Genomic DNA, 11,092 nt, shown 5'->3' with positions numbered 1-11,092 from the left:
CGCAGGCTCATCTCTCTCTTCCCCTCTGTGCGCGCGACACCATCACCGGAGGACAACCTCCAGTCACTTTCCCAGCGGCACGAGGCCACCGTCGCAACCCCCGTGAGCCGGCCGTCCTCCTCCGTGCCCCCCTCACCGGCCCGCCACCCCTGTGCGCAGGAAATCTCCGAAGAAAACTTCCCCAGCCGCCGGCTTCTCTTGCCGATTCTGGCTATCTTCGAGCTCCGATCAAGAAATTGGTTAGTGGGTTTCCTTCCTCTCTTCATGGGCTTTCAAACCCATATAGTATAGTTTATCAATTTTGAGCAATTGTGATTTTGGAAAATTGGGGTTTATGACCCATTTCGGGTCCCCTTTAAATTTCAGTTTTCTGGAGGTGTTCTTGGATGTGTTGGGACATTTTTACCCCTAGGAACCCATAATTTATGATTAGTTTTGGGAATTTGAAATAAATTGGAGAAATGGATAGTGTTTGGGTCTTGAGGGACTTGATTGTTAGAGGTTTACAAGCTATTTCGGGTTTGTTTTAAAATTTGGATTTGAGGATTGTTCTTAGATAATTTTTGGACAATATTAATCCATATGAAACCCCATTTGAAGTTTAGAATCGAAAAGGGTGTGGCTTTTGGAGAAATTATGAAATTCGATGTTGGTGGCACCATTTTGAGCGGCGACGGCAGTGGTTCTGACCACCCCGCTGTCATGATGATTATCTAACATCAATTTCTGTAACGACCCAATCCGAATTTCACAAGAAATCAAAATTTTTATTCGTAATGGCCATTTAGAGGTGTAGTGAGAAATTGAATTGTGAGACTTCGTATTTTTCTCAAAAGTTATTTTAGGTATTTTGAGAATTTATTTGGATCATTTTGGGAATTTATTTTGAAAATAAAAAGGTTTTGGTTTATTTTTAATCTACGTTTTAAATTGGGATTGACCCAAAAGTTGACTTTTAAAACTAATGGGCTTTTGATTTTGACTCTGGGCCCGTTACAAAGGTCTCGAGCCCACGATTTCATAGACATGTAGCACGCGTTGATCCGAGTCACGGTTTAGGAGTTACGGATCGTACAAGTGTGGGGCAATTGTGTAAAATTGCACTTAAGGGGTTTTAAAAAGCCATTTTTATTTCTGAAAATTCAGATTCTCTCTCTTCTCTCCAGAAAATTCTACAACTCTCTCTCTCTCTATTTCCTCCTCTCTCTCCCGCAACCCCCCTCGACGGCCCGCAATCCAGGAGGTGCCACAGCCACCACCACCACCACAACCCTTGATGCCGGCCGCTTCCCTGTCGACCCAGACAGCCGTGCGACCCCCCTCCCTCGCCGGCGCCGACCGTCCACCCTGAGCCCCCCAATTTCTCTCTTTCTCCCCTTCTCTGTGCGCGACCACCAGCCACCAACACCAACGTCTCTCGCCGTCGCCGACCTCCGACGACCTCCCCTCAGGCCGGCCGACACCCCTAGTCTTCCCCCTTCCTCGAGCAGCTCCCTTGACCCGCGGAAACAGCACAGAAAACCCCCCAAACCGCCAGCCTTGTTCTCCAAATTCTGGCTAGTTTTTCACCATGAATTCTCCAGTGTTTTAGTGGGTTTTCTCCTTGAGGTATGAGCTTCCTTTTCCCTATGTATTAGCTGTTTATTTTGAGTAATTGTGAAAAGTCGAAAATTGGGTTTTTGAAACCATTTCGGGTTGTTCTTTAATTTTCGGACTAGGGGGCAGTTTTTTTGTTTTGAGTAACAAATTCTATTTCTAGGAACCCCAATTGTGGTTTAAGATTGAAGGATTGAGTGGGTTTAAAGAATTAGGCATTTCTTGGCTAAAAATTTATTTCGGGGCAGTCACTGTGGGCGGCACTTTCAGTAAATTCGAACCCCATTGTAAATTCATGACTAAGGGATTATTAAGGGACAATTTGGTGTGAATTGTTGGTTTTGGATGTTTCAATTATTGTTGGAGAAAAACGAAGATATTTTAGAACTAGTTTGACACCTTGTTAATACCGATTTCACTCTAGGACGAGCTTTCCGACCGAAGTGAGTCTCGGACAAGTTTCTTTTTAAGTTTGGGATTTGTTTTAAATCCTTGGGTGAAATTAGGTTCAGCTGGACAAGTTTTTGGGAATGGATTTGAGAGCGTTTTATCTAACCGTGGTGAAGAACGCAATATCAATGAGGCTCAAGAAAAATCTGACGGAGGATCAACGTTGATTTCGCACTGTGAGTGGACTTCATTTTTTATAAAAGTTTATGTTTCTAAATGTCTATGATTTCATTTATTTAATGGTGGATTTGTGTTGAGAATTGTTATTTAAAGCTTCTTCAAATGATATCCTTTTAGACTAATGACTTTAAAAGAGTGAGACGTTGTGATTTGAGGAAAGATGCATGTTTGATGAGTTGGGTTGTAAAAGGGAATTGTGAAAAGAGTATTTAAAAACTACTATGTAAATGCACGTGTTGACCGGTCGAGCCTGCCTGTGTTAAATGCACGGGATTGTGGCCAGGATACGAGCCTGCTCGTGCGTAGCGACCCTCCATACGAGATTGTGGCCAGGATGTGAGCCTGCTTGGCGGAGTGATCCTCCGTACGAGATTGTGGCCAGGATGTGAGCCTGCTTGGCGGAGTGACCCTCCGTACGAGATTGTGGCCAGGATGTGAGCCTGCTTGGCGGAGTGATCCTCCGTACGAGATTGTGGCCAGGATGTGAGCCTGCTTGGCGGAGTGACCCTCCGTACGAGATTGTGGCCAGGATGTGAGCCTGCTTGGCGGAGTGATTCTCCGTACGAGATTGTGGCCAGGATGTGAGCCTGCTTGGCGGAGTGATCCTCCGTACGAGATTGTGGCCAGGATTTGAGCCTGCCCGTGTGCGGGATTGTGGCCAGGATTTGAGCCTGCCCGTGTGCGGGATTGTGGCCAGGACATAGTCTACAGTACGGGTGCAAGTATAGTGTGAGTTTTAAGTATAAGTGTTTTGAGATATCAGTTTATAAGATAATTTCGGTTCAGATTTGCTATTTCTCAGCTTGGAAAGTTTTATTGCTTTTTCAGTATATTGAGGTCTAATAAGATGATTTTCGAAAATGAATTTGAAAATAGTTTTTAAAACTGGGGGTTTTCAAAGAGTGACGTGAGGTCTTAAAGCTAAGTGTGGTTCTAAAGATTTTTCTGAAACATAATGGTTACTTTTGATTTCATTTTTAATAAACTGTCCACTCATTGAGTTATCTCACAAGTTATCTTGTTTTGTCTTAAATTGTCCCCCCAGGTAATAGCTTTGGTGGAGGTCGAGCCAATAACGTCGAGGCATTTGTGTCCATCTTCTGACTCGGACCCTGTAGGCGCCATTCAATTTTTTTGTAGAAATTCCTTGTAATAGAATAGAAGCTCTGATAACTACTTTAAATATTAAGTTCATTTCTCTGTGAAATTGTCGGGTCTGAGACCCTTTTGGTTGTGGTAGAGGTGGTTGCTGTTCTAGAAGTTCTTTTTAACAGGTTTGAAATTTCGGGGTTAGTCCATTTTCAGGGGAGGTTCTGTCGAATTTTCGGTAGAATTTTCCTTGATTTTGGATTCCCGCAGGACCTCTCCGAGTTTCAGGGCGAAATCCGGGGGCGGTCCTGTCAATTTCAATACTTTTAATAATTGGTTATCGATTTTGGTAGATGGAGGCTGTTCGGGTAGACCAAAGTTTAATTGAGATCTTGGGTGTCGTGAGTCGGGCCAAGGATGTCTTAGGAATAAGTTCTTAGAGTGTCATAGTTTTAAAGAGGCGATTTCTAACCATAGGAAAGAACGTGAAGTAGCTAGGACGTCGGATTTCTTGTACGCACACACACTTTATTGGCTGCTGACATGAGACTAATTATATGCTGTTGCTTTTTATTAGGTGAGGCGACCTTGGATTGTGACGATCCGGCGGAGGATCGAAACTAGATTTCCCCAATTTGTGAGTGGACTTTGATTCTTAATAAATTATGCTTTACTATGTGATTTCAATCTCTTTGGTTATATTTGAATTGACTTTGAGTTTTAAATGTTGAGCTTTCTTAAATAACCATTTATGATAGTTCGAATTTCTTGATCTTGGAATCTATAATTTTAAGCGATCCAGAATTATTTTGACATGCATTTTTACGTGAATTCATATTGCAGATACCTTTATTTAACAGGCGTGTCGTAATTTTACTTAGTTTATGAAAGGATTACATATATCTTGGTTGTTCATCCCATTTAATATTTATGTTTGGTTTGGGACATTTGTGATTTGAGGAAGTGACACTTTAGGGTTTGGATCATTCAGGGAGTTGAGAGAAAAAAAAGGGTTATTCATATGTTTCAAAAGTAAGCAGAGATTTTAAAGAGTATCTTGAAATACTGTGTAAATGCATGTACTGATCAGACGAGCCTGCTCGTGCGGAGTGACCCCTCCGTACGAGATTGTGGCCAGGATACGAGCCTGCTTGTGCGGAAGGGTCATCCGTACGAGATTGTGGCCAGGATACGAGCCTGCTCGTGCGGAGTGACCCCTCCGTACGGGATTGTGGCCTGGATATGAGCCTGCTCGTGCGGAAGGGTCATCCGCACGAGATTGTGGCCAAGACACGAGCCTGCTCGTGCGGAGTGACCCCTTCGTACGAGATTGTGGCCAGGATTTGAGTCTGCTCGAGCGCGGGATTGTGGCCAGGACATTGTCTACAGTACGGGTACTAGTAATGAGGTGACTTTATGAAATTTCTTGAGATTTTCCTTTGTTTGAGTTTTAAGATCTGAAATATGATTATTTGATCTATCAGTGTTCTTATATGAGGTTTTAATTGATATTTTTATCTAACATATCTTGAGGAAGAAATGCTGGAATCTCTTGTATTCCTGGGTTATTCAAATCTTTACGTTTGATGACTTTGTGACGTTTTTCGAAAAGTAGGTGAAATGGTTTTTTTTTTTTTTTTTTTAAATCTTGGGGTTTTTAAAGAAAACTAAACCGTCGGACAAGAAATAAATGAGTTGTTTTATTAAATGGTTTTTAAAGAAAAAGTTTTTAAGTTATTTTGTCCACTCACTGGGATTATTTCCACACGTTTTGATTATTAATGTTTTTCCCCTAGGTGTTAGCGATCATTGAGGTTGAGGTTGGGTCGTACCACGTCGAGGCAGCCAGATTCTCCAATTGCAGTTCGTCAGTATCCTTGAGCTTAATGGGTTCTTCCTTTAGTTAGTGTACTTGAGGTGTAAAATAAATTGGTATGCTCTGATAACCCCGAGTTGGGTGAATAATATATTTGGATGTGGATTGGTTATTGGGTCAGAGACCCTTTTTTGGTTGTGGTAGAGGTGGTTGCTGTTTTTGAAGTGCTTTAAAAGGTTTTGGAAATTTTTGGGTTAGTCCATTTTCAGAGGAGGTTCTGCCGAATTTTCGGTAGGACTTTCTTTGATTTTGGATTCCCACAGGACCCCTTCGAGTTTCAGGGTGGAACTCGGGGGCGGTCCTGTCAACTTGGTATCAGAGCATTAGGTTTTGAATTCCTGTAAACTCCGCACCTGGTGTGCATCCTTTAGTACTCAAAAACGTTATTCTGTTCAAATATGGATATGCCTCCTCGACGTGGCCGACCTCATGGAAGTTGTGGTAAGTTTTTGGGGGTATAGATTGTTTAATTAAAGAACGTTGAGTGATACCATTTCGTTATGTCTGGACTTTAGTTTTGACTAGGACTTGTATGGATTCTTGGACGTGTGAGCTTCGATTTGTTTTAACTAATTCCATCGACAGTGTATTATTAAACGTTTTAATTCTGCGATATGAACACAATCAGATGAAACTAAATAGGAATCTTATGGGAAGTAACATCGTTGGATACTTTTAAATAGAGATTAAATATCGAAGAGGTGGCAAAATAGAGTTCAGTGGAAATTTGGATGAAATATAAATTCTCTTTATATTGTGTGTAGTGATGATAGAGTGGAGAATTGTATCCGTCTGGGATAAAATATAATTGTTAAAGAAAACTTTCATTGGAGACTAAAATAATGTGTTGGGTTAGAAAGGGGTATTACTTTAGAAATTTATTAATTACAACAAAAGGAATTAAGTAAAGTATTATGGCTCGAGACGAGGAATGTTAAAGGAAATTAAGAGGTAGAAAGCATTTGAAAAGTGACAAATCCTAAGGTAGTGGATACAAGTAGTGTTGATAAAAGAAAAAGAAGGAAGGAGTACTTTGTACGTTGGTAGCGTGTGGAGTGGTGAATGAATTTAAGAATGAACCTGGAAATTTGTAGTGATTCCACTAACCATTCTTAACTTGGGGCCTATGATTTTTGGAAGGATTGATGATGACTCAACGGATAGTAATGAGAAGTTAGATCAATTCGGAGATTTTCGTATCATGTGCAGGAAGTTTGGATAATTGGAATAAGGAATGGTTTGATGGATGTATTCACAAATGATTCTGAAAGTTGTGAACAGGTTTTATTTTGAATATTATAGGCTATGGTTAGAGCTCAGAGAGTTAATCAGAGTGGCGCAGCGGAAGCGCTATGAGACTTAGAATAGTCACGTCGGTACATGGTCAATAGAGAGATCAGCGAGGTCGATAGGAGGTACGAGTTCGGGCATCACTTGTCTGTTACGATATATGCTAAATTTCGAGGACGAAATTTTTGTAAGGGGGGAAGGTTGTAACGACCCGACCCAAATTTCATTAGAAATTAAAATTTTTATTTTTTATTTATAATGGTCATTTAAAGGCGTAGTGGGAGATTAAATTATGAGACTTCGTATTTTGTTCCAAGGAATTATTTTAAATATTTTGGGAATTTATTTGAGAAATAAAAGATTTTGAATTTAAATTTTAAATTTTTGATTTTAAATTGGGCTTGACCCAAAGTTAACTTTTAAAATTAGTAGGCTTTTGATTTTGACTTTTGGCCCGTTGGATAGATCCCGATCCCACAAGTTCGTAGACACGAAGCACACGTAAATCGGAGTTACGGTTTGGGTTTTACGGACGTTCAAAGTGAGGGGCAATTTTGTAAATTTCATGAAATGGGTTTTAAAAACCCCAAAGGGACCAGAAAATTCTGGATTTTTCTCTCCCCATTCACGACTTACTCTCTTTCCCTGTTTTTCTCTCCCCGACGCCCCTCCCCTGGGACACTCTCCTTCTCTCCGGCCTGCTTCCCTCGCCGTCCGGCCCGGAGGCGGCGACGGCCCCACCTCAGCCTCCCCCTTCTCTCTCTCTCTCTCTCTCTCTCTCTCTCTCTCTCTCTCTCTCTCTCCTCCCCCGATTTCTTTCTCTCTCCCCGCAGACTCATCTCTCTCTTCCCCTCTGTGCGCGCGACACCATCACCGGAGGACAACCTCCAGTCACTTTCCCAGCGGCACGAGGCCACCATCGCGACCCCCGTGAGCCGGCCGTCCTCCTCCGTGCCCCCCTCGCCAGCCCGCCACCCCTGTGCGCAGGAAATCGCCGAAGAAAACTTCCCCAGCCGCCGCCTTCTCTTGCCGATTCTGGCTATCTTCGAGCTCCGATCAAGAAATTGGTTAGTGGGTTTCCTTCTTCTCTTCATGGGCTTTCAAACCCATATAGTATGGTTTATCAATTTTGAGCATTTGTGATTTTGGAAAATTGGGGTTTATGACCCATTTCGAGTCCCCTTTAAATTTCAGTTTTCTGGAGGTGTTCTTGGACGTGTTGGGACATTTTTACCCCTAGGAACCCATAATTTATGATTAGTTTTGGGAATTTGAAATAAATTGGAGAAATGGATAGTGTTTGGGTCTTGAGAGACTTGATTGTTAGAGGTTTACAAGCTATTTCGGATTTGTTTTAAAATTTGGATTTGAGTATTGTTCTTAGATAATTTTTGGACAATATTCATCCATATGAAACCCCATTTGAAGTTTAGAATCGAAAAGGGTGTGGCTTTTGGAGAAATTATGAAATTCGATGTTGGTGGTACCATTTTGATCGGCGACGGTAGTGGTTCTGACCACCCCGCTGTCATGATGATTATCTAACATCAATTTGAATACTTTTACTAACTGGTTATCCATTTTGGTAGATGGAGGCTGTTCGGGTAGACCAAAGTTTAATTGAGATCTTGGGTGTCGTGAGTCGGGCCAAAGATGTCTTGGGAATAAGTTCTTAGAGTGTCATAGTTTTAAAGAGGCGGTTTCTAACCATAGGGAAGAACGTGAAGTAGCTAGAACGTCGGATTTCTTGTACGCACACACACTTTATTGGCTACTGACATGAGACTAATTATATGCTGTTGCTTTTTATTAGGTGAGGCGACCTTGGATTGTGACGATCCGGCGGAGGATCGAAACTAGATTTCCCCAATTTGTGAGTGGACTTTGATTCTTAATAAATTATGCTTTACTATGTGATTTCAATCTCTTTGGTTATATTTGAATTGACTTTGAGTTTTAAATGTTGAGCTTTCTTAAATAACCGTTTATGATAGTTCGAATTTCTTGATCTTGGAATCTATAATTTTAAGCGATCCAGAATTATTTTGACATGCATTTTTACGTGAATTCATATTGCAGATACCTTTATTTAACAGGCGTGTCGTAATTTTACTTAGTTTATGAAAGGATTACATATATCTTGGTTGTTCATTCCATTTAATATTTATGTTTGGTTTGAGACATTTGTGATTTGAGGAAGTGACACTTTAGGGTTTGGATCATTCAGGGAGTTGAGAGAAAGAAAAAGGTTATTCATATGTTTCAAAAGTAAGCAGAGATTTTAAAGAGTATCTTGAAATGCTGTGTAAATGCATGTACTGATCAGACGAGCCTGCTCGTGCGGAGCGACCCCTCCGTACGAGATTGTGGCCAGGATACGAGCCTGCTCGTGCGGAGTGACCCCTCCGTACGGGATTGTGGCCAGGATACGAGCATGCTCGTGTGGAAAGGTCATCCGCACGGGATTGTGGCCAGGACACGAGCCTGCTCGTGCGGAGTGACCCCTTCGTACGAGATTGTGGCCAGGATTTGAGCCTGCCCGAGCGCGGAATTGTGGCCAGGACATTGTCTACAGTACGGGTACTAGTAATGAGGTGACTTTATGAAATTTCTTGAGATTTTCCTTTGTTTGAGTTTTAAGATGTAAAATCTGATTATTTGACCTATCAATGTTCTTATATGAGGTTTTAATTGATATTTTTATCTAACATATCTTGAGGAAGAAATGCTGGAATCTCTTGTATTCCTGGGTTATTCAAATCTTTACGTTTGATGACTTTGTGACGTTTTTCGAAAGTAGGTGAAATGGTTTTTTTTTTTTTTTTTTTTTTTTTTTTTTAATCTGGGGATTTTTAAAGAAAACTAAACCGTCGGACAAGAAAGAAATGAGTTGTTTTATTAAATGGTTTTTAAAGAAAAAGTTTTAAGTTATTTTGTCCACTCACTGGGATTATTTCCTCACGTTTTGATTATTAATGTTTTTCCCCTAGGTGTTAGCGATCGTTGAGGTTGAGGTTGGGTCGTACCACGTCGAGGCAGCCAGATTCTCCAATTGCAGTTCGTCAGTATCCTTGAGCTTAATGGGTTCTTCCTTTAGTTAGTGTACTTGAGGTGTAAAATAAATTGGTATGCTCTGATAACCCCGAGTTGGGTGAATAATATATTTGGATGTGGATTGGTTATTGGGTCGGAGACCCTTTTTTGGTTGTGGTAGAGGCGGTTGCTGTTTTAGAAGTGCTTTAACAGGTTTTGGAAATTTTTGGGTTAGTCTATTTTCAGAGGAGGTTCTGCCGAATTTTCGGTAGGACTTTCTTTGATTTTGGATTCCCACAGGACCCCTTCGGGTTTCAAGGTGGAACCCGGGGGCGGTCCTGTCACTTCTGATTTCTTAACAAGATAATGTCATGTATGTAAATTTACCAGAAGGATCTGTTATTACTGGTATAATCGATCCTAGGAAACTGTCTTGCTATTTTTACCATTTTTTTTCATAAGGCAGTTGTCGCTGATTACTTGACTGACTTATTTTTTATCTGCTTAGGTATGGCTATCTTTGACACTATAAGGCATATCCGACCTGATGTCTCCACTGTATGTGTTGGACTAGCAGCTAGGTACATGCCTTCTCTTCCCCTGTTACTATTAACGGGTCTTCCAAGTGTTTGTCTATATGTGTTTGGTGTTAACTGACATAGATATAAGGTACCAGTGTTGGTAATGCAAATTTATTCGAACCATATCTCTTTTCCTGCCTCCTAGATACTTTTGACTTGATTTACTTAAACTTTTGTTTAATTTCTTTCCCTCTTTTTCTTGTCTTTGTGTGTGGGACAGTTGAAATTTCTATTTTTCATTGGGTTTTTCTCCCATTTTTCATAAAATTTGAAGGGTGGTGTTTTCATTATTCTTGTGGCTGCATGAGACTGAGGCAAATTTAAGCTTGAAGTGTTACTTATTTTGTGAAAGATTTCATTTGCCTAATACTTATAAGACTGTAATTTGTTAATATTGTATTACTGAATGGCTATGTATTTAGAATCTGAAAGAGTTGTTTGTTGATGGCAATAATTCTTACGTTTTGTTAATATTGGCATCCAAAACAATGTTTATCACCACTCACCATTAATCGATATATATTTGCTTTTTCAATTAATTAACAGTTCTTATCTCATTTAATGAATTGACATCTTGCTGGTGTTACATAGATCAATGCTTTTGATGTGCTAGGCAGCTGGAAATTCTGAGATCTTAAAGCTTCGCAAGATGCTGGAAGATGAGGCAAATCAAAAAGAGAAACTTGAAGGAGACATAGCAACACTACACAGCCAGTTATTGCAACTAAGTTTTGAAGCTGATGAGGTACGTTGGATGTAGAATTCATAAGTATATTGTTGGGAATCGTGTTCCATTATATCCTCTTTCTTTTTTTGCTTTTGTTTTTAGTTGTTCTCACTTTCATTGCTTATTTTTCTGCAGTAGGAATTGTAATTTTTATATGCATAAAATTAGAATTCTTAACTACAAAGGATGGCTTAAAAACCATGTGGTTTTTGATGTATAGCCAATCTTGCTGTTGAATGTGATTGTATTTCATTACCTTGTTCATTTTCC

At 40.5% G+C, this 11,092-nt stretch overlaps 1 long non-coding RNA gene across 1 annotated transcript; it reads left to right on the top strand.

Annotated features, from left to right (window-relative positions):
* The first annotated feature begins 9,865 nt into the window (after nucleotides 1-9,865).
* Nucleotides 9,866-10,840, top strand: LOC147292873 (uncharacterized). The gene is made up of 2 exons (XR_015120519.1): nucleotides 9,866-10,095; nucleotides 10,709-10,840. It is a non-coding gene; the product is annotated as an uncharacterized LOC147292873 (long non-coding RNA).
* The last annotated feature ends 252 nt before the right edge of the window (nucleotides 10,841-11,092 follow it).

The sequence above is a fragment of the Dryas octopetala genome, chromosome 2 (assembly GCF_963921425.1).
Source record: "Dryas octopetala chromosome 2, drDryOcto1.1, whole genome shotgun sequence".
NCBI lineage: Eukaryota > Viridiplantae > Streptophyta > Magnoliopsida > Rosales > Rosaceae > Dryas > Dryas octopetala.
The sequence above is the reverse complement of the archived record's forward strand: the minus strand, read 5'-3'. Positions and strand labels throughout refer to the sequence as shown.